Source organism: Psammomys obesus, unplaced genomic scaffold, assembly GCF_907164565.1.
Source record: "Psammomys obesus unplaced genomic scaffold, mPsaObe1.curated_primary_1811, whole genome shotgun sequence".
NCBI lineage: Eukaryota > Metazoa > Chordata > Mammalia > Rodentia > Muridae > Psammomys > Psammomys obesus.
The window spans coordinates 22,429,270-22,452,013 of NW_026593286.1; the positions used below are offsets into that span (position 1 = coordinate 22,429,270).

Consider the following 22,744-nt stretch of genomic DNA (forward strand, 5'->3'; position numbering starts at 1 on the left):
AAAGATAAACGGTAAAGGTTCCAATAGATAAAAACAAAGACTAGTAAAAACTTTGGATTTGAGTTTATTCAACATGTTAACAGACATTAACTTCTACAAACTTGAAATTCCTGAGTGTACACTCTGTCATGTCATTGAAGTGTCAGTTATTTTTTTATTAAATTTTTATTTTTTATATTAATTACAGTTTATTTACATTGATTCCTGGCTATAGGCCCCTCCCTGCTTCCCTCCAAATCCCACCCTTCCTCCCTCATCTCCTCCCTGTCCCTCTCTAAGTCCACTGATAGGGGAGGTCCTCCTCCCCTTCCATCTGACGCTAGCTTATCAGGTCTCATCAGGACTGGCAGCAATGTCCTCCTCTGTGGCCTAGCTAGGCTGCTCCTCCTACTGGGGGTGGGGAGGTCAAAGAGCTAGCCTCAGAGTTCATGCCAGAGACAGTCTCTGTTCCCCTCATTAGAGTACCCACTTGGATACTGAGCTGGCATGGGCTATGTCCGAGCAGGGGTTCTAGGTTATATCCATGCATGGTCCTTGGTTGGAGAATCAGTCTCAGACAAGCCCCTGTGCCCAGAAATATTTGGTCCTTGTGGAGCTCCTGTTCTCTCCAAGTCTTACTAACTCTTCTTTCATATGATTCCCTGCACTCTGCCCAAAGTTTGGTCATGAGTCTCAGCATCTGCTTTGATTCATTGTTATGTAGAGTCTTTCAGAGGCCCTCTGTGGTAGGCTCCTATACTGCTTTTCGTTTTTTCCTAATTCCAATATCCATTCCATTTGTCTTTCTAAATAAGGATTGATCTTCTTACCCATGGTCCTCCTTCTTGTTTAGCTTCTTTAGGTGTACAGATTTTAATATGTTTATCCTATGTTATAGATCTAGTATCCACTTATAAGTGAGAATATAGTGTGTGTGTCTTCCTGCTTCTGGGATACCTCACTCAGGGTGATCTTTTCTAGGTCCCACCATTTGCCTGCAAATTACATGATTTCCTTGTTTTTAATTGCTGAGTAGTATTCCATTGTGTAAATGTACCACAATTTGTGGTGTGTACCACACCACAATCTGTGTCCATTTCTCAGTTGAGGGACATCTGGGTTGTTTCCAGGTTCTGGCTATTACGAATAAAGCTGCTATAAACATGGTTGAACAAATGTCCTTGTTGTGTACTTGAGCATATTTTGGATATATGCCTAGGAGTGGTATAGCTGAATCTTGAGGAAGCACTATTCCTAATTGTCTGAGAAAGTGGCAGATTGATTTCCAAAGTGGTTGTATAAGTTTACATTTCCACCAGCAGTGGAAGAGTGTTTCCTTTTCTCCACAACCTCTCCAGCATGTGTTGTCACTTGAGTTTTTCAATCTTAGCCATTCTGGTGGGTATAAGGTGAAGTCTCAAGGTCATTTTGATTTGCATCTCCCTGATGGCTAGGTCTCTGTTTACAAGGAAATCATGAAATTTGCAGGTAAATGGTGGCAATTGGAAAGGATCATCCTGAGTGAGCTGTCCCAGAAGCAGAAAGACACACAAGGTATATACTCACTCATATATACATATAATATAGGATAAACCTACTAAATTCTGTACATCTAAATAAACTAATCAAGAGGGAGGACTCTGACTAAAATGTTCAATCCCCATCCCAAAAGGCAAAGAGGATGGACATCAGAAGAAGAAGAAAGCAGGAAACAAGCTAGGAACCTGCCACAGAGGGCCTCTGAAAGGCTCTGCCCTGCAGACTATCAAAGCAGACACTGAGACTTATGGCCAACTGTTGGGCGAAGTGCATGGAATCTTATGTAAGAAGTGGGAAATAGTAAGATCTGGAGAGGACAGGAACCCCACAGGGAGAGTAACAGAACCAGAAAATTTGAACACAGGGGTCTTTCCAAAGACTCATACTTCAACCAAGTACCATGCACGGAGATAACCTAGAACCTCTGCACAGATGTAGCCCATGGCAGTTTACTGTCCAAGTGGGTTACATAGTAATGGGAAGAGGGACTGCCTCTGACATAAACTGATTGGCCTGCTCTTTGATCACCTCCCCCTGAGGGAGGAGCAGCCTTACCAGGCCACAGAAGATGACAATGCAGCCACTCCTGATGAGATCTGATGGACCTCCCCTATCAGTGGACTTGGGGAGGGGCATGTATAAAGAAGGGGAGGGAAGGTGGGATTAGGAGAGGAGGAGTGAGGGGTTTATGAGGGGGATACAAAGTGAATAAAGTGTAACTAATAAAAGTTAAAAAAAAAAAAGAACAATATGGCTTTAGAAGCAGCCTGTCTTCATGCTGCAAGTCAGCACTTGTATTTTGTGTGTGTGTGTGTGTGTGTGTGTGTGTGTGTTGTTGTTGTTGTTTTCATACCGAGTAGCAAAGTTTGACTAGATGATTTTTTATGGCATAAAATATTTTACATAAAAAGAATGTGTTTACTTCTTTAGGATTTTTTTTTCCCACACAGGTTATAAGGAACGACATATATTGCTTTGTGTGTGTGTGTAAAGCCAAAAGTAGGCTAGAGACAGTGTGGTATATTTGCATTCCAACAACACACTCCAGTTGCAATGGTGCTTTCAATTTGCCAGGAATTTATATCTACTTAACATGTGAGTATCATGTGGGTATCATGTGAGGATAAAGACTGACAGTATATGTGAAGGACTTTGAGGTTGGCAATTCATTTGCATGTTGTATTATGTACCCGTATCTTTTAGTGAAGCTGTTTGCTATGCTGAGGGGCATATGGATCATAAATGGCAAGTGTTATATTGAGTAATTAAACCCCCACAGTTGAAGTCAGAATGTTGGCTTTTATTGCCTCCTGTACTACACAAACAAAGAATTGTTCTGTGGGCATGTTCTAGGTTGTTTGTGGCTCAGTTAATCCATGAAATCTATGGTCGGCATTGCTCTCAACAGTTAGTGTTCTGAGATTGCTTTATTCTTTAATGAAAAGATCGGTAAGATTAGAATTGTTTTGTCCCTGCCATGGAAATAGACAGAGTGTGAATACCCAGTTTCTCTTGGTGGATTTCCAATCTGTCTCCGACCCAGAAATATAGGTGGTATTTGGCACTCGGTCTATGCCCTTGTGAAACCTATCTTTCTTGTTTGCAGAAGAGAGTAACTGGATTGGGTCAATTCTACAATAGAAGCAGTTTGTTTCCAAAGGTATTAAACACAAAAACTGGCATCCTTTTACTTCCAGTGGCATTATCAAGGTTTCCTAAAATTGGCTGATTACCAAAGTCACCTGGGGGAGCCACTGAAAAACACAAATTCCCAGGCACTGTCCCTGGAGATGTGATTCAGTGGGTCTGGACAAAGCCAGCGAATCTCAAGTGACTCCAATGATCAGGGAAGTTGTCCAAGTTGGGAAAACTACGCTGGACTGGTAAAAAAAAAAAAATTACTACATTTGCCTATTACAGTAGCAGATCTATAATTTACTGTTATTTATATTGAAAACCTTTTAATGTAAACATGGAGGACAAAGTCAAGATAATTATATTATTTTTTATTTAGTCCCTATTTAAAGAGGGCATATCTCCATTAAAAATTTGGGCTCCCTACGTATTATGATGATAAAGAGACATATTGGAAAAGGAAATTGTTTTGACATGTTTAGAAGCCTAAGTGGCCTGATCATTGTTAACAACTGGGAGACTAGCCTTTTGCTCCCTGATCCGTTGACAAGTCCCTTTGTAGCCAAGTTTACAATCCCTAGAATTCACCGGATATTATTTCCTTAACCCATAAAATGAGGAATTTAAAAAAAAATTAACCATGTAGTGATACCAGGCTATTTTTCCCTATGGACAGTATTAGGCTGTGTAAAAAGGTCCAGATGGCAGAATTCTCTCTTTCATTGTTATTTAATGACCACCAGAGGACATATGATAACTTGAGTGTTTTGGCATTCTCTCAAATTTAACTTCCAGGTCATCAAGTTGTTCTTTGCATCACAGAGCATGACATCAAATGATTTTACAAATATTTTTCTGTTTTTTTGTACCCATGACATAACATATATATATATATATATATATACATATATATACATATATATGTATTTAGTTTGGGTATGATTTGGGTTAGACATCTGACTATAATGCAGCACTTTAAAGCACACTGAAGTATGAATTGCATATATGATCTTTAATGCTAGATATGTCTCTTTTGGGAAATAGTTCATAACCCAGTTTTGTAATGAACCACCTAACATGTTATTATGGATAGTAAATGCAGATGTTTCTGGAAACAAAAATATAGATACTAACATGCTTACTATGGAGCAAAGAGAGTAAAAAGCCAAGAATGAAAAGAAACTAATGATTCAAATGACTGACACATAGACAGCAATAGCGCTACCACAAACAAAATGCTTCAAAAATACATGGATCAAAAGTCACATCCATGTGTTTCTCTTCTTGAATACTTACGTTTGAGTTAGCATGACAGTTTAGATGGAAATGTTTTTAGTCTGATTAGATTTACATCTTCAGAGAAAAAATGTTAATCCTTTGTCCACTTTTTTGATACTGTTTTTTAACTTTCAAAAAATTATTTATTATATATCCTGATTGAAGGCTACTCCATCAACTCCTCCCAGTCCCACCTTCTCTTCCTCTTCCTCCCTATCCCCTTCCCCTTGTCCACTGAAAGGAGGAGTTCTCCTCCTCTGCCATCTGCCCACAGTTTATCAAGTCTCATCAGGACGGCCTGGATCCTCTTCTCTGTGGCCTGGCAAGGCCACATTGCCAAGGAGAAGTGATCAAAGAACAGGCAACCAAGTTCATGACAGAGGCAGCCTCTGTTCCCCTTACTTGGAAACCCATATGGAGACTGGGCTGCCAATCAGTTACCTTTTAAATTATGCCAAGGTCTTCATATCTTGGTATTCCATTTTCCAAGCAATGAAATTCATAGAATGCTTTAAAAATTGTGGGAAGCGAGTCACAAATTTATCAAGCTATCTGTACAGAAAATAATTAACTTGGGAGTTCGTATCATGTTATCCTTACACCTGGTAACTTGGGGCCCATCTTCAAAGCATATTGTATCCCTGCTGTGAGCTATGAATGTCTATAGCTCAAGAAAGAAACAAAAAACAAAACAAAAAGACCAAAGACTGCCACTCCAAAATAAATAGTAATATAATTTCAATTAAATTATCAAAAACAGTCAATCAGTTGGAGGGCCTTGAGAGACAGTTCGGTGGTTTTTGCATGCAGACAGCTGTTGTAAAGGACCATGAGCTCAGTTCACAGCAGCCACGTTTGGTGACCCACAACCACCTGTAACTTCATCTCTTGAAAGATAAGATGCCTCGGATATCCATGGAAACATGAATTAATGTGCACACAGACTCCTAAGTATACACGTATATCAAAAATTAAGTGATTTCCCTAGTAAGGGGTAGAGGGGATGTCTCTGACATGAACTCAATGGCCCAGTCTTTGATCACTTTTCCCTGGTGCATGCAGCCTTGCCAGGCCAGAGGAAGATGATGCAGCCAGCCTTGCTGAGCTAGGGTCAGATGGAAGGGGAGAGGTTCTCCCCTATCAGAGGACTAGGGAAAGGACTTAGGGGGAGAAGAGAGAGTGGGTGAGACTGGGAGGAGATGAGGGAGGGGGCTGCTGTGGGGATTAAAAGTGAATAAATTGTAATAAATAAATATATACATAAATAAAAATTTTAAAATATTTTTAAATGTTTCTTTTTTTTTTTTTTAAGAATTAATTAGGATGAGAATGATACCCCAACCAAAGACAGTGCATGGAGAGTACTTAAAACCCAGGCTCAGATGTAGTCCATGGATTCAGTGTCCAAGTGGGGTCCCTAGTAAGGGGAGCAGGGACTTTCTCTGGCATGAACTCAGTGGCAGGCTCTCTGATCACCCTCCCTTGGGGGGTGCAGCCTTGCCAGTCCACAGAGGAAGATAATGCAACCAGTCCTGATGAGAACTGATAGGCTAGTGTCAAATATAAAGGGAAGAGGACCTCGCCTATCAGTGTACTAGGGGAGGGGCATAGGAGAAGAAGATGAAGGAGGGTGGGATTGGGAGGGGACGAGGGGGGGCAACAGCTGCTATACAAATTGAATGAATTGTAATAAATGATAATAATAAAAAAGAATTGGAAAAAAAAAGAATTGGAGTTAGGAGAAAGGAAATTGACATCTAAGACACTTTCAGATGGCTTTAAAAATTATAAATATGCTTTTCAATGTAAAACATAAATCCTATATATACTACTTAGGGGAAATGGGAAGAAATATTTTGTTCCATTGATTTGTCCTAGAGGACTGTGATGTTGCTTTTATTTTTATTTTTTTCTTCACATTTCCCCATCAATTTTCTGGTCTGTGTTCAAAGTTGAAAAGTAGTGTAGGCTTAGATCCAGGGGTGCAAACTACAGTGATATAGTTATAATTCTTTTTATCACAAGATTCCACAAAGTTTCTCTGTCTCTGTATCTGACACCTACATCAAAGCTATGGACCAGGAACTTTTCTGGGTCCCTCCTGACTCTCACAGCCTGACTCTTGGTGAAGACTCCAGCTCTGTTTGATTCCATTTATGATTCATCCACACCAAGTTTCATTGTCTTTTCCACTGTGGTTCTCTTCCATCGAGTAATCCCAGTGTTTGTGAATTTTCTTTGGAACGAGTAAGTTTAGCTGCCTACAACTTGTCAGATTTATTTTTTCTTTTCTGAAGAAAAAATGCATAAGAGTGTCTGTGTGTGTGTGTGTGTGTGTGTGTGTGTGTGTGTGTGTGTGTGATATTAGAGGGTATCTTTGTTTAAAAAGTGGTGTAATTTATGATCTAAAATATTGATTTTTTTTATGGCTTCGGTGAAAACTATTTACAAATTTGCTTGATTTTTTAGTATGCTTCTGACGTCTATTAGAATTTTGCTTTCGTTCCTTCAGATACTTATTGTGAATTAGCCATTCAAAGGAGTGACCAGATGCCTTGACCCATGGCTGTGTCAAATAAATGAAGGAATTGATTTCCCATGTCTTGCTTTAAAAGTATGTTGTTGCTAAAACAACAACAACAACAAAGTAATGAACACATTCAGCTAGAAAAAGTGCCTGTATATCTAACAAGCACTACCTCTGAGAGAGAAAACAGGAACTCCTTGGTTGTTCAGACATATAATGAGATATCTCTTTTCATTGCTTTCTCAGGATGTGTCAGATTTATTTGTCGTTAGGATCTCATTTTATTTTTCAAACATTTATATTCCATCTTAAGGCATAGTTTCAAGTTGTTTTTTTTTTTTTTTCAGAAACTCTTTCACATTGTAATTCAGTTGGAGAGGTAAAAAAATTGTTCTAAATGTTGTTTGATCTTTGTTTGAAATGGATGAGTTCTGAGAAGAGAAAAATTCTTATTTCTAAAACCTGAGAATGTAATCATATTTCTCTTTAATGATTAAGCACTTCAGTTCATTTATACAAGGTCTTGTACCTTTTTCTAGAAAAAAATATTGTCCTTAATTAAAGTACCCTACTAGAAGCTAATGATCTATACATTCCTAAGTTTCCAGTTTAATTTTAAAGGGAACTGTGCAGCATAATAAAAACAATAAAGGTGATCAAGTTTCCCCAGCTTTGGAGAAGTCTCTAACAATGGCATTGCTTCAGAAGGTGATGATCCTCCAACATATTGTTTGATTAGAGCAACAAAACTTATGACATCAATTTGAAGATACAATTAGAGAAAGTGTATAGCATGAAGAGAATCAAAAATATAATGTGACTAGCATAGATTTTGCATTTGAATCATAATAAAAACTTAGCACATTGTCAATGGTATTGATGAGTCTATAACAACAAAAACTGAGTCTGAATTACATTATTTTTATGTGAAATGTGTGTGGGTATGTGCATGTTTGTTGTGTTCGTGTTTCTGTATGTGACTGTAGTGTGATGTTCTATGGCTGACTTGTGTAGAGGTCAGGCGACAGTCTCAGGCGTTGGTTCCCAGCTCCCTGTCTATCGTGTTTAATGCAGTGTGTCTTTACTTTGCAGCTCTTTGCTTTCCTGGCTAATTGGTCCATGATCTTCCTGGTATTTATCACTGAAAAGATAGTTAAACTAGTTTAAAGCTCCCCACACCAGCCTTAAGACCTGAGTTTGAATCCCAAAATTACTTAAAGCCAGGTACAGAAAAGCATGTCTAAAACCAAAGTGTCTCTAAGGAAATATGGATGGCAGAAAAAGGAAAATACAGGCTATAGCCCCTTCCTTCATCTCCTCCCAATCCCTCCTTCACTCCCTCTTCTCCCATAACCCTCCCCAAGTCCACTGATTGGAGAGGAGCTCCTCCCCTTCCCTCTGTCTCTACCCTAACAGGTTTCATCAGGACTGGCTGCCTTGTCTTCCTCTCTGGCCTGGTAAGGATGGCCCCCACCCCACCCTCTCAGGAGGAGGTGATCAAAGTGCCAGCCACCAAGTTCACTTCAGAGAAAGCCCCTGTTCCCATTACTAGGGAACCCACATGGACACTGAGCTGTCATGGGCTACATCTGTGCAGTGGTTCTAGTTTATCTCCATGAATGGTCCTTGGTTAGAGTAACAGTCTCAGAAAAGACTCATGTGCCCAGATTTTTGGTTCTCCTGTGGAACTCCTGTCCCCTCCAGGGTTTTCATCTTCCCCTTCTCTCATAAGATTCCCTGCACTTTGCCCAAAGTTTGGCTATGAGTCTCAGCAACTGCTTCGATGCCATGCTGGGTAGAGTCTTTCATTGGCCCCTGTGTTAGGCTTCTGTTCTCATCCTGTTTTCTCCCTCTTCTGATGTCTGTCCCATTTGCCTTTCTTTTTTTTAATTTTTCTTTTTCTTTTTAGTTACAATTTGTTAACTCTGTGTCCCAGCTGTATCCTGCTCCCTCATTCCCTTCCCCTCCCCAACTCCCTCCCTGGTCTCCTCCCTGCCCCTTTCCAAGTCCACTGATAGGGGAGGACTTCCTCCCCTTCATTTGACCCTGTTTTATCAGGTATCTTCAAGACTGGCTGCAAAGTCCTCCTCTGTGGCCTAACAGGACTGCTCCTCCCCTGGGGGTGGGGGGAGGTCAAAGAGCCTGCCCTTGAGATCCTGTTAGAAATAGTCCTTGTTCCCCTTACTTTAGAAAACTACTTGGTTACTGAGCTACCACGGGCCACATCCAAGCAGAAGTTCTATGTTATATCCATAGATGGTCCTTGGTTGAGTGTCAGTCTCAGAAAAGACCCTGTGCCCGGATATATTTGCCTTTCTTAATGAGGATTGCTCATCTTACCCAGGGTCCTCCTTCTTATTTAGCTTCTTTAGGTGTACAGATTTTAGTATGTTTATCCTATATTATATGTCTAGTATCCATTTATAAGTGAGTATATACCATGTGTGTCTTTCTGCTTTTGGGATACCTTACTCAGGATGATCTTTTTTTTTTTTTTTTTTTTTTTTTTTTTTTTTAGTTCCCACCATCTGCCTGCAAATTTCATGTTTTGCTTGCTTTTAATAGCTGAGTATTTCATTGTGTAAATGTACCTCAATTTCTGTATCCATTCCTCTTCTGAGGGACATCTGGGTTGTTTCCAGGTTCTGGCTATTACGAATAAAGCTGCTATGAACTTGGTAAGCAAATGTCCTTGTTATATACTTGAGCTTACTTTGGACGGTGGCAAATACTGACAGGGACTGATATTATTCAATAATGGATCAGGAATGTTACATTGTGGTGATGCTAATTTTACTATAATAAAGTCTTTAGTCAATATGGATTTTGTTCAGAGTTACAAAAAAATCCTACAAATACCTATAATGAAATGCACTAAAGTAAATACCTGTATTACTACAAAATAAAATCAAGGGGCTAGGGACCTAGCTCAGTTGGCTAGCATGTACAAGGTTCTGTATTTCATCCCCTAACTCCATTAGCACACACCTTTATACACACACACACACACAGACATACACACATACTGAAACATAGTATTAAAATACATCTACTTTCTCTTATTTTGCCATATTAATTAAGCACTTGCTATGTGTGATGGTTTGAAAGCCAAGGACCTCTATAGTCTAATATATTCGAATGCTTAGTTCTTGGTTAGTGGAATTGTTGTGGGAAATGATTGCGTGGTATGGCATTATTGGAAGTGTGTCACAAGGATTTGCTTGCTACCATGATGATAATGGACTAAGCCTTTGGAACTGTAAGCAATCTCCAATTAAATGCTTTTTTTTTTTTTTTACAAGTTGCCTTGGTCATGGTTGTCCTTCATGGCTATCGGACAGTAACTAAGACACCATTTCCTACTCCAGTTACAGAGTAGATCACATGTAAAGGTGAACTAAGACCATAACAGGCCACATCTAGGGAGAAAGAGCAAACTGCAAATGTATTGCTGCTATAGAAGATGTTTCTCTATAGTACCAAGTCTTTCTGATGGGATGATCATTGAAATGAACTCTTTGCTATTCTATATGGCTAGAAAACTATCTGTGAACTGAGCTCAGGCATGAAGAACAGGAACTAACCAGTCTTAATAACAACAACAAAAACTCATTGATGTGCTGGTATCAATACATTTCCGTCTCTGCACTAAGCCCAAGAAATGTGTCGATAAATAAAATGATGCAGTGTCCTCAAGTAACTCACAGTCAATATGGGCTCACTACCTCTTTGAGGTTCAAATGATTTGGTATCTGTTTTGCTCTTGAAGTCCCATTGTATTAGCTCAATAAACGTGTTAAAAATATTACATGAACACCCTGGCATCAATTTGAAATTTGGCATTTGCCATTATCCTTCTTATATATATTGCTAATTAACATGATGTATGCTTTGATGCCTAGTTTTCAAGGATGTCTTAGGTTCGTAGTACCGGAAATACTTCTGTTGTTCTTTTCCAAGCGTATTGTAGCCCACTGCCCTTAAATCTGTCTGCCTGCTCATTTCTAATAAACCTCCTCCCCTGGCTTGCTGACTATTCTCCCACGTGATAAATAGCTCTGCCTTATCAAGGTCAGTAAGAAAGGCCCCTTTTACATATCTCATAAATTTTAGCCAGGTGCCACTGATGTGAGATTAATGTAATGGCATCATGGCAAGCACTCAGGCTTGTCTTAATTATGCTAAGGTTGCTGGTTCACCGTTTCTCTTCATCTGTCTCCTGCTTTAGGGAACACTAAACACTCTGTCATTAGATTGTCTGTTCCACAGCATTGGCCCTTTACATTTACAAAGTCATCGGATGGCTTATGACACAGCTTTTCTAACAAATTAAATTAAGCAAATAGTGAAAACAAAAATTAGGGGTAAAGTGCTGCACACACACAGGCACGCACACGAAGACGTGCATGCGTGTCTTCTGGCAGTGATTTCCCTGGACACTGTACATTTCTTATATTCATGACTTCAGGTTCTTGTAGTTTCCAAGTGTCTGCTATCTGTCGATCATGATACAGGAGGTCTTTTCCCCTCACTATCACTTTTCTTCGTTGATTTCTATTTCCAAGTCCTGTGCCCTACATGGGTATTTAACCACCTTATCTAGTTTTGCTTTGATACTCACTTATCTGTAATAGCCTTGCTAGCTCTGTCTTCAATTGGGAATGTAGACAGCTCAGAGCACAGCATTTTGAAGTCTGTTATTACTTCTTTTGATTCTGTTCTGTTGTTTCTTTTATGACTTCTATCGGGTGACAGCTACCTAATGAAATGTCTTCTCTTGATTTAAAATTCTTTAATTTAAAAAAAAGATTGAAACAATAGAGCTGTTTCCTAGGGTAGTCTAGAACTCTTTAGTTTAATAGGTCTTCTTTGTGCCACTGTTTCTCAAGTAGCTCAGTAGGCATGGTGTACTGCAGCTGATCACATATTCACACTGTATACCTTTGGTGAAGATAAGTCATGCAAATTAGTGTTTCCCTACCCATGAATAAATGCGAGCATTCACTGTTAGAGCCAAAGCCTGGCCTTGGGCTGCTTTAGTTTTCAGCAGAGCACTTCTGTCACAGAGCATAACCAGTAACTTATTGTATCTTTCTGGTCTATAGTTGGCTTTCAGTTTCCAAAGGATGTGGGTAACTTGTAGCAAGATGGATCAGCTGGGAGTGTGTTTCCATCCTACAGCAGTATTGGAAAGACAAATGGACTGTGCATGGTGCTGCAATGTAAGCTCATGTATTTCTTCGCTTTTTTTCTTTATTAATTACACTTTACTCACTTTGTATCCCCCCATAAGCCCCTCCCTCCCAGTCCCACCCTCCCTCCCCCTTCACACCTGCCCCTCCCCAAGTCCACTGATAGGGGAGGTCCTCCTTTTCTTCCTTCTGATCTTAGTCTATCAAATCTCATCAGGAGTGGCTGCATTGTCATCTTCTGTGGCCTGGTAAGGCTGCTCCCCCCCTCAGGGGGAGGTGATCAAAGAGCAGGCCAATCAGATTATGTCAGAGGCAGTCCCTCTTCCCATTACTATGGAACCCACTTGGACACTGAACTGCCATGGGCTACATCTGTGCAGAGGTTCTAGGTTATCTCCGTGCATGGTACTTGTCTAGAGTATGAATCTCTGGAAAGACCCCTGTGTTCAAATTTCTGGTTCTGGTACTCTCCTTGTGGAGTTCCTGTCCTTTCCAGATCTTACTATTTCCCACTTCTTACATAAGATTCCATGCAACAGTTGGCCATTAAGTCTCAGTATCTGCTTTGATAGTCTGCAGGGCAGAGCCTTTCAGAGGCCCTCTGTGGCAGGTTTCTAGTTTGTTTCCTGTTTTCTTCTTCTTCTTATGTCCTTCCTCTTTGCCTTTCAGGATGGGGATTGAGCATTTTAGTCAAGGTCCTCTCTCTTGATTAGTTTCTTTAGATGTACAGATTTTAGTAGGTTTATCCTATATTACATGTCTATATGAGTAAGTATATACCGTGTGTGTCTTTCTGTTTCTGGGACAGCTCACTCAGAATGATCCGTTCCAGTTCCCACCATTTACCTGCAAATTTCATGATTTCCTCATTTTTCATTGCTGAGTAATATTCCATTGTGTAGATGTACCACAATTTCTGCATCCATTCTTCAGTTGAGGGGCATCTGGGCTGTTTCCAGCTTCTGGCTGTTACAAATAAAGCTGCTACAAACATGGTTGAGCAAATGTCCTTATTGTGTACTCGAGCCTTTTTTGGATATATGCCTAGAAGTGGTATGGCTGGATCTTGAGGAAGCACTATTCCTAGTTGTCTGAGAAAGCGCCAGGTTGATTTCCAGAGTGGTTGTACAAGTTTACATTCCCACCAGCAGTGGAGAAGGGTTCCCCTTTCTCCACAACCTCTCCAGCATGTGTTGTCACTTGAGTTTTTCATCTTGGCCATTCTGATGGGTGTAAGGTGAAATCCCAGGGTCATTTTGATTTGCATTTTCCTAATGGCTAATGATGTTGAACATTTCTTTAAGTGTTTCTCTGCCATTCTATATTCCTCTACAGAGAATTCTCTATTTCACTCTGTTCTCCATTTTTTAATTGGATTACTAGATTTGCTGCTTTCCAATTTCTTTAGTTCTTTATATATACTGGACATTAGCCTTCTATCAGATAAAGGGTTGGTGAAGATTCTTTCTCAATCTGTAGGCAGTCGTTTTGTTTTGATGACGGTGTCCTTTGCTTTACAGAAGCTTTTCAGTTTCATGAGGTCCCATTTATTGATTGTTGCTCTTAGAGCCTGTGTTGTTGGTGTTCTGTTCAGGAAGTTGTCTCCTGTACCAATGAGTTCTAGGGTCTTCCCCACTTTTTCTTCCCAGGCATTTCTGGGGAAGGTCTCACAGACTGGCAGATATGAGCCTCCATCACTGAACTGGGCTCTAGCTGCCAGCAAGGAGAGTTGTTTGGCGCCCAGCTCTGTGGCATAGATGGAGCTGTGCGCCCCAGTGCAACAGAGACTGGGAGTCCCTGTCGGGAGAGGGCCCCACAAGGAAGGAAAGAAACAGGCACCCGAATTAGGTCATCCAGTATATCCCTGGGAAAGGTCCTGCAGACTAGCTGGCGGGCGCACGCACCGCCAGCCCAGAGACCTGCTTTGTACCAACTATTCCTCATATTTCTTCACTTTTTGTTCATCCTTTAAATTATGTATTTTGCAAAAATGAAAATTTAGTCATTGTTTTAAGAGTGTTTAAATGTTTGCTCTCCAAAAAATAAGAGTCAATATCAATTAATTAAATATCAATCAAGTAATCCTTTTAGGGTGTTGTTTAGGACAGAAGTTGTGGTCTCTAGAATTCTTTTCAGTAGTTTGTGTTAACATAACAGGGTTTTTAATTACAGGACTATAATCATAATGATTTCTGCACAGCCTTCACAAACCTCAGCCTTTGTGAAATAATGCCTAGCAACTTCTACCTTCTTAAGCTCAGGAGATAGAAATCCCATTTATGTGTGGCTAGAGCAGTGACGTGTAAGTCTTCTTGTTAAAAAGGATCATTCTGTACAACCTGACACGGAACTCTATAGAATATCCACATGGTTTTTATAACTGAGAGAACTTGCCATGCAGTATGGTCAATACCTACATACCTTTAATCTAACAATTCCCCAAAATGGCAATTAATTTCCTGCGTGCTTGGCTGTCACCATTAATGCTGGTTCTAGTATTTCCAAGTATACATACTCTGAGCTCTTGGTTTTGTGGTTGAGGGAGAGTTATTTTATTCAAGTAAATCAACAAAAGCATGAGTTAAATACTGATTTTTCTCCATTAAAGTAGTCACCTGAAAGTTATAAATTGAAGTAATCTAGAGTAAATGGGCCATCTAGCTTTATTCTGATATGAGTTGGTGAGGTTATGTTTTTGTTTTTTAACATGTATGTAAATTCTGGGATCTTGATGCCTATGTGCGTATGTCTATTATCATGTATCAGTCTGCAGTAATAGTTCACAAATTTGTACATGCAAAATGGTAAATGGGCAATTTTCAGGGAGAATTATTTTCTTTCAATTGATATCCCTTCTTCCCTTGTACTGATTTCACAAACATTATGGTTTATTGAAATACATGTTCAATATGCAGCTCTTCAATTTAGCTTTTCTCATTTGATTAAGGCTTGTTGAGCAAGAGGCAACTGAATTTGGTGGTGTGTAATATTTTGGCATTTTAATATTCTGTGTGCACAGCTGTCATTTAAAATAGCTCTGACTAGCATTTAATCATTTACAATGAATGCTTAGGCATTTGTTTGTCTGATAAGTCCAGAGTCCAAACTTTGAACTTCAGTTGTATGATACATAGAAAACAGTGAACTAATGTCAGCTGATTTTTTTGTTCTGCTACATAGAAATATATCAAAATTAAAAATGCTAAGGATATAATATCCCTTGACACTTTTGTTTTTACATTAAAAATATTCTAAGTTCTCAGGTTCTGTTAGCTTAATTTTAAGGTATTCTGATTTTTAAATTTTTCATTAGCAAGAAGTGTACAAGACCATTCCACTAATAACAATAATAATTGTGTCAGCATCATACTCTCCTGTTAAACTAGCCTACCATTCTTATTTATCAGTAGATCTTCTAGAGAGAGATGTGTGTGCCTTATTCATTTCCTCAGTGTCATGAAAGACTAGGGTTTGGGGGATAATTATTTTGAGATATCACCTAAACAACAACAACAAAAAAAAACCAAAACAAATCAAAAGCATTTTAGAGTCTACTGATAAAGGCTACTAACAACCCAGTAAGAATCTCTGAAGCTTCACGCTAGATTCTCTGCTGCATTAGCGGTCCTTGTTTGATTGTTGCTGGATACTGTTCTCATGGGGTGGATAACTATTCAATAAGCAAGTTGCTTCTCTGTCCAAATAGAAAATTCTGATTAAAAAATCCTTCCTTTTGGAGGTCTGTGCCTCATTCTGAAATAAAAGGTAGGCATTTGAGAAGAAAGAAATATTATTTAATGTCCAATGAAACACTATCTATTCCTGTATTGTTAGTTTTCAGCAGTGCATGGAAGGAATTTCATCTGTAAATATAAAGTTGAGGGCAAAGGAAGAGGGAGTGAGAGACAGGTAGAGAGGGGCACTTCCAATTGAAACGGACCCTCTAAGTCACTCAGCCCGTGATATGATTATTTTTTGAAGAACTACTCTTCTCTTAAAGGGTATTGGAGTTCAAAATGAAAATTGCTTTTGCAGCAGGGTGCACCATCAGGTCTGTGGGGACCGATTAATGCAGTGTCTCTCTGTGTCCTATATACCTGTGCCGCTTCAGTAGTTACAGTGACACACAGGACGTGGTGAAGTAAAAACTTTGATTCATAAAGGGACCGCACGTGACTCTGCTGGCTCTATATTTTAAAATGCATTTGGTCATTTACTTTCCAGACTCACTTACACATTGAAAGATGAGATGTCTGTTGTGTTACAGTTGAAGCAGAGAAGGGTTTGCCTGTATTATAGAATACGTTTTACCCATTCACTATTCACCCGCCTCTCTCTTTTCAAACACAGGGATCAGTTGGGAATGCCTTAATTGTCATTTGTATGTATAGTGGTTCTAAGGTCAGATATGGAAGTGCATTGGTTTGTTACTGAGTTAGAGTTAGAAGGAGATCTGCTGGCAGGTGCTGAGGAGATGACTCATTGTGTGGGAGCATGCTTGCAAACATGAAGACACAACTTCAGACCCCTGTGTCAGCTGGGCACGATGGCACGTGATAGCATGTGTTTGTAGCCTAGATGATAGCTGGCAGATCAGAAACAAGCAGATCCTGGAAGCCCACTGGCGAGCCCAAACAGTTAGTTCTAGATCTGTCAAACACCTCTTTTCAGTAAATTACATGGAGAGTGAGATTCAGATATTTGCTGCCAACCTATACACCTGAATCACACCCTTTCTCTCTCACATAAAACACACTCAACACACAAATAATATGATACAAATTCTGATCATTTTCTTCAGCATCTTTTAGACATTTATTTTCTATTTATTTATTTATTTATTTATTTATTTATTTATTTATTTATTTATTTATTTATTTATTTGGTCAGTTTGATGGCTGGAACTATTCTTCTTAGTTAGAACCATATCTACAATTTTAAAATCGTGCTTTTAATGTATTTTTAACAGAGGGAGTCAAAGGATTGTTGAGTTGTTATACAGGATAGGACAACAACATACAGTTTTGTTTTGCCAACAAAGAGTGTGGATTTTCTGCACACATACTCTTTTTCTTCCCTGGGACCTCAGGCTTATGTATAAACCATAAGATGAGATAGATTCATTTCTATTTCTCAACATTTATGAGATTAGTATTTTAGTGCATTTCTCTTACTGAAATGAGATTTTGTTACAATGATACAACGATGACTGTATTTTGAAACAGATCAACGACGCACCGTGTTAAACCACCTTGATTGTTTTGACTAGAAACTGCAAGCACTAGCCCTGTATGCTCTCTGCAGCACAGACAGCCTCCTGGTCTGTAGAGCATGCCACAGATTGCCTTCCAGGAATATACAGTGCATGTGCTTGGGACAGTTCCACTTGGCCCAATCCCATTTTCCAGTCCAGTGAACTTAATGGCAGGGTAGAAATGAGATGTGTCTATGCGCTTTAGGTAATTACTGGGTATATGTTAATGAGAAGCTTCTTCTTGGCCTTCTACCAGCACTGGTAAATATGGCCAATGATCTTTTTTTCCATGGTGAAAGAGTACCCACGAACAGGGCCTGAACACTCTGCATGAACAAATTGCATTTGGTTTAATTGTGAACTGACAATAATACAACTATTCTTAGGTGAATCACTTTGTGTCTCCTTGCCGTTGGAGAGATTGTGAAGCTCAGGCCCTTTCTGTGGAGCTATCAGCATTAGCACCCTTGTAGCAAATTCAACTGAAAGTAATAACCACCTTATAAACACGGAAGGCACTCCTCACTCTCTAACCAATCATGACCAAAAGAAAAGTGAGGACATGGATAGTGTGTAGAACCTTACTGATTTAGGAGGACAGATAAAACTTTTTTTTTTTTATTTTATTTTTCTTTTTAGTTACATTTTGTTAACTCTGTGTCCCAGCTGTATCCTGCTCCCTCATTCCCTCCCCAACCCCGCACTCCCTCCCTGGTCTCCTCCCTGCCCCTTTCCAAGTCCACTGATAGGGGAGGACCTCCTCCCCTTTCATCTGACCCTGTTTTATCAGGTACCTTCAGGGCTGGCTGCAAAGTCCTCCTCTGTAGCCTAACAGACTGCTCCTCCCCTGGGGGGGTTCAAACAGCCTGCCCTTGAGATCCTGTTAGAAATAGTCCGTGTTCCCCTTACTTTGGAAAACTACTTGGTTACTGAGCTACCACTGGCCACATCCGAGCCGAAGTTCTAGGTTATATCCATAGATGGTCCTTGGTTGAGTATCAGTCTCAGAAAAGACCCTGTGCCCAGATATATTTGGTCCTTGTAGAGCTCCTATCCTTTCCATATCATACTAACTTCCCTTCTTTCATATGATTCCCTGCACTCTGCCGAGGGTTTGGTTATGAGTCTTAGTGTTTGCTTTGAAACACTGCTAGGTAGAGTCTTTCAGATGCCTTTTGTGGTAGACTCCTGTCATACATTCAATGCACATCCCATTTGTCTTTCTAAATGAGGATTAATCACATTCGCCTGTGTCCACTTTCTTGATTATCTTCTTTAGGTGTGTAGATTTCATTATGTTTATCATATCTTGTAGGTCTATATAAGCGAGTATATACCAAGGAACCCTCCTCCATTGCTGGTGGGAATGTAAACTGGTTCAACCACTTTGGAAGTTAATCTGGCGCTTTCTCAGACAACTAGGAGTAGTGCTACCTCAAGACCCAGCTATACCACTCCTAGGTATATACCCAAAATTTGCTCAAGTACACAACAAGGACATTTGTTCAACCATGTTCATAGCAGCTTTATTTGTAATAGCCAGAACTTGGAAACAACCCAGATGTCCATCAACGGAGGAATGGGTACAGAAATTGTGGTATTTTTACACAATGGAATACTACTCAGCAATCAAAAAGGAGGAAATCATGAAATTTGCAGACAAGTGGTGGGATCTAGAAAAGATCATTCTGAGTGAAGTATCCCAGAAGGAGACAGATAAAACTTTTATATATGAACCAATGAAAGTACCTCAAAACTTACTGTCATGTGGCATAAAGCCACTAAGATTAACTATCAGGTGATAGTTAATATTTGCAATGTATATTTTGAGATTACAAGCCAAAATAGGTACTTAAGAGAATATGAATATGAAAAAAATGAGCTTAAACATGACAGTTTTGGTGATCAGTTATAATTTCTTTTGGTTTTTCTCACTAGGGCAGAAAGTTAACATTATTTTTAGAAAGAAATGTAAAAGATTATACATTTTCAATACTAGAGAAAATATGATTACTAAACCTAAAATTTTTATTATATTTCTATAGTATTGGTTATAAAGATAAAGGCTTGCTTTCTCTAAAGAATTGTTAGCTTTTCCAAGAAAAGCTGCATACTTTATTTCCATTTTTGCTGTCTCTGCTATCTGAGCATTTAATATCCTCTCAACTTCAGGGTACTCTAGAGATGGTGTAAGGGGTGCAAGCCATTCCCTGTGAAAGTGTTCTCACTTACACTTGAAGAAGTCCTTTATTTCACGGCTCTCCAGGCATGCATTTAAACTTACAATTTACAAACCCACTCTTTTGCTAACCAAGTTAGAAATATTTTTATATAGAGATCATGTATAAGCTATGGAAGCCAGAAGTCCCGAAATGATGCATCAGTAGGCCTTTTTTTTCTTTATGGCAAATCTTAAAAATCTGTTCCATGCTTTCCACAATTCTGGGGGTTACTTTACTCGTTGATGCTTGTTAGCACATAGAGACTTCACTGTAAGTTCTCTGTCTTCAAATCACCTTCTCTATGCATTCTTTTATCTCTCTTATATAAGTATCTTATTATATTTAAGGGCCACTATAACCTGTGGGTCTCATGTTGGACTTTCCCTTAATGTTATCAGGGAATAGCTTTATTTCAACTAAAGTCCCAAGGGTTTGGAGTAAACTGTTGAAACCATCATAAGTAAGAATTACAAATCAGAATAGAAGTGCCAAGAGGCTCTTGAGTATTGATTTGTTGCTTATTTGATGTAAGTTACAAAGGCACTTTGGCGTGTCTGCAGTGACTAACGACTCTCCCATTGGATGTGCTCCTCAGAGTTATGCACTGAAATAGTGTGAATGTCCAGATGTATGAGTCAAAGCACCCAAATGGTTCTAATCCTCTGCATCACCCTTGTTCTGCGGCGCTAAGTAAATTCTACTTAATCTATTTCCCATCTTGTCCACAGTTTTGTGTATGTGTTAAGGGTCATGCAGACCTTGGGAATAACTTGGACAGGATGCTTCAGAGCCTTGGAGGGCATCATAGCAAAAGGTTCATATTACTGTAATTTTTGGTGTAAAAGATACCTAAATAACAATCAGTTATCATTGCTTTTTATTTCTCTTTTATTTTTCTCCCGTATTCCTTACATTCATGAAATCAAAGAACAGAGTAAGGATGAAAGATGACATTTTTATGCAGTGTTGGATGGGTTGAGGTATTTGTGACTGGTGGTAGAAAGATATACTTTTGACATGTGATGTCAGAAAATTCAGAATAATAACAATAAAAAGAGAAGATTGACAGCTCTTTTCCTAAGTATGATAGCAATTCTAGCAATTTGCTTAACTATTAACAATAACAGGGTTGAAATTGTGAGAGAAACTGAAAAGCTTCTGTAAAGCAAAGGACACTGTCAACAGAACAAAACAACAGCCTACAGACTGGGTTTACCAACCCTACATCTGATAGAGGACTAGTATCCAGAAAATATAAAGAACGTAAGAAATTATATACCAACAAACCAAATAGTCCAATTTAAAAAAATGGGGCACAGAGAAACAAAAACTGTATCAGAAAAAGTAATTTATATCCACATTATCTTTACGGAAATTTTTTTGAAATCTTTTATAAAAATTGATTAGAAACTAAAAGAAAACCTAGAATGCATATTATGAAGGCATATGAGTCAGTTGATTGTTATTTTGTTTTGAATAATATATGGCCATTTAGGCAAGTAAGAATGATGAGAGTATTCTGTTATTTATGCTCTCACTAAAATATATATTTACACAATTTTGTAATTTCTCTTTATATTTTAAGCAGGGTATCTTTTATATAATAGTAATTAAATTCCCCAGAACTAAGATCTTCTTCTGTTTTTATTGCTTTATTTCTTTACGGCAAATAAAGAATAATCTCACTTTAATAAGAGACTCATATCTTTCAAAAATAATATTTAAAAACAAATATCTCAGAGATTTCTGTTTTTACATTTAGTTTTTATTTTTAATAGTATTACTTTTGATATTTTTTTGACCATGCTATCTACATCACTCTCAGTTATTTTTATCTGCAAATTTTAAGGTCTTTAAGCCAACTCAGTGGAAAAATAAATACAAAAATAACAATAATTGTCATCATCATTATTCTCTCATACAATATATCCTGACCATAGTCTGGTGAAATGCTTTTAATCCCTCATGAATTTAACATTGTATGTGGATGTGGATTTTCTTGGCCAACTTATACTCAGGTTTTTCTTCTTTCCTTGTATTGCATTTCAATTTCTATAATAAGAACATAGTGTTAACTCAAATTCAACTTTGTTCTTTTTTTATTTGTCAAAAGTACTATCTACATATTTTCTAAATCCTGAAAAGTTTTTGTACGTTACCTATATAACGTAGGAAAAAAAACGTGATATAGTTGTTAAGCAGTTTTTCCACCTCTATGTTATGTTAAATGTTTGTGTTTTATTCCTACCTATGAACGCTCTCCAGAAAGTGTTTCTTATCATCTGACTTTTGTCTCATTGTCTATTTTTTCCTATCTGCTTTCTTGTTTATGTGTTCCCTTTATCTCGACATAATGACTTTTATCTCCCTGGGTTGTGTCTTCTCATAGTTGTGCAGAATTTTGGTAGTATGTTTCATATGTTTTAGATGTTTTGTGTTACAGTTTCATCAAAATATGAAACTCTAAACATAAGAAGTCTTATGAGAACATTCAGATAAAACTATTCATTTTATAGAGTTGAAAAGAATTGTCAAGAGATGTGCTTTATTCAAGGCAAAGCCAATGTCAGAAGCCATTTTTTTTCTATTATTATCATTATCATCATCATCATCATCATCATCATCATCATCACCACCATTATTATTTACAATTTATTCACTTTCTATCCTGGTTGTAGTTCCCTCTCTCAGCTCCTCCCTGTCCCACCTTCCTTTGCTCTTTCTCCCCTATCACTCGTCCCTAGTCCACTGATATGGGAAGTCCTGACCCTAACCTATCAGGTCCCATCAATACTGTCTGGATCCTCTTTCTTTGTGGGCTGGCTAGGTCAGCCCACCAAGGAGAAGGCAACCAAGTTCAAGTCAGAAACTGTCTCTTCTCCCCTTGCTAGGGAACACACAAGGAGACTGAGAAGGGCTATATCTGAGCAAGTCATCTAGGTCCTCTCTCTGTGCATGGTCTTTGGTTGATGCATCAGTCTCTGCAGTCTCCCCTGGGCCCAGCTGCTTTTTTTTTTTTTTTTTTTTTTTTTTTTTTTTTTTTTTTTTTTTTTTTGGCTTTGTTGGTCTCCTTGTGGGGCTGCCGCTGTCCCCTCTAGGTCCTTCTATATGAGCCTTT

At 38.7% G+C, this 22,744-nt stretch overlaps 1 protein-coding gene across 3 annotated transcripts in view; it reads left to right on the top strand.

Annotated features, from left to right (window-relative positions):
- The window catches only part of Erbb4 (erb-b2 receptor tyrosine kinase 4), a 1,095,063-nt gene that overhangs the window by 255,430 nt on the left and 816,889 nt on the right, over positions 1 to 22,744 (top strand). The window lies entirely within an intron of this gene.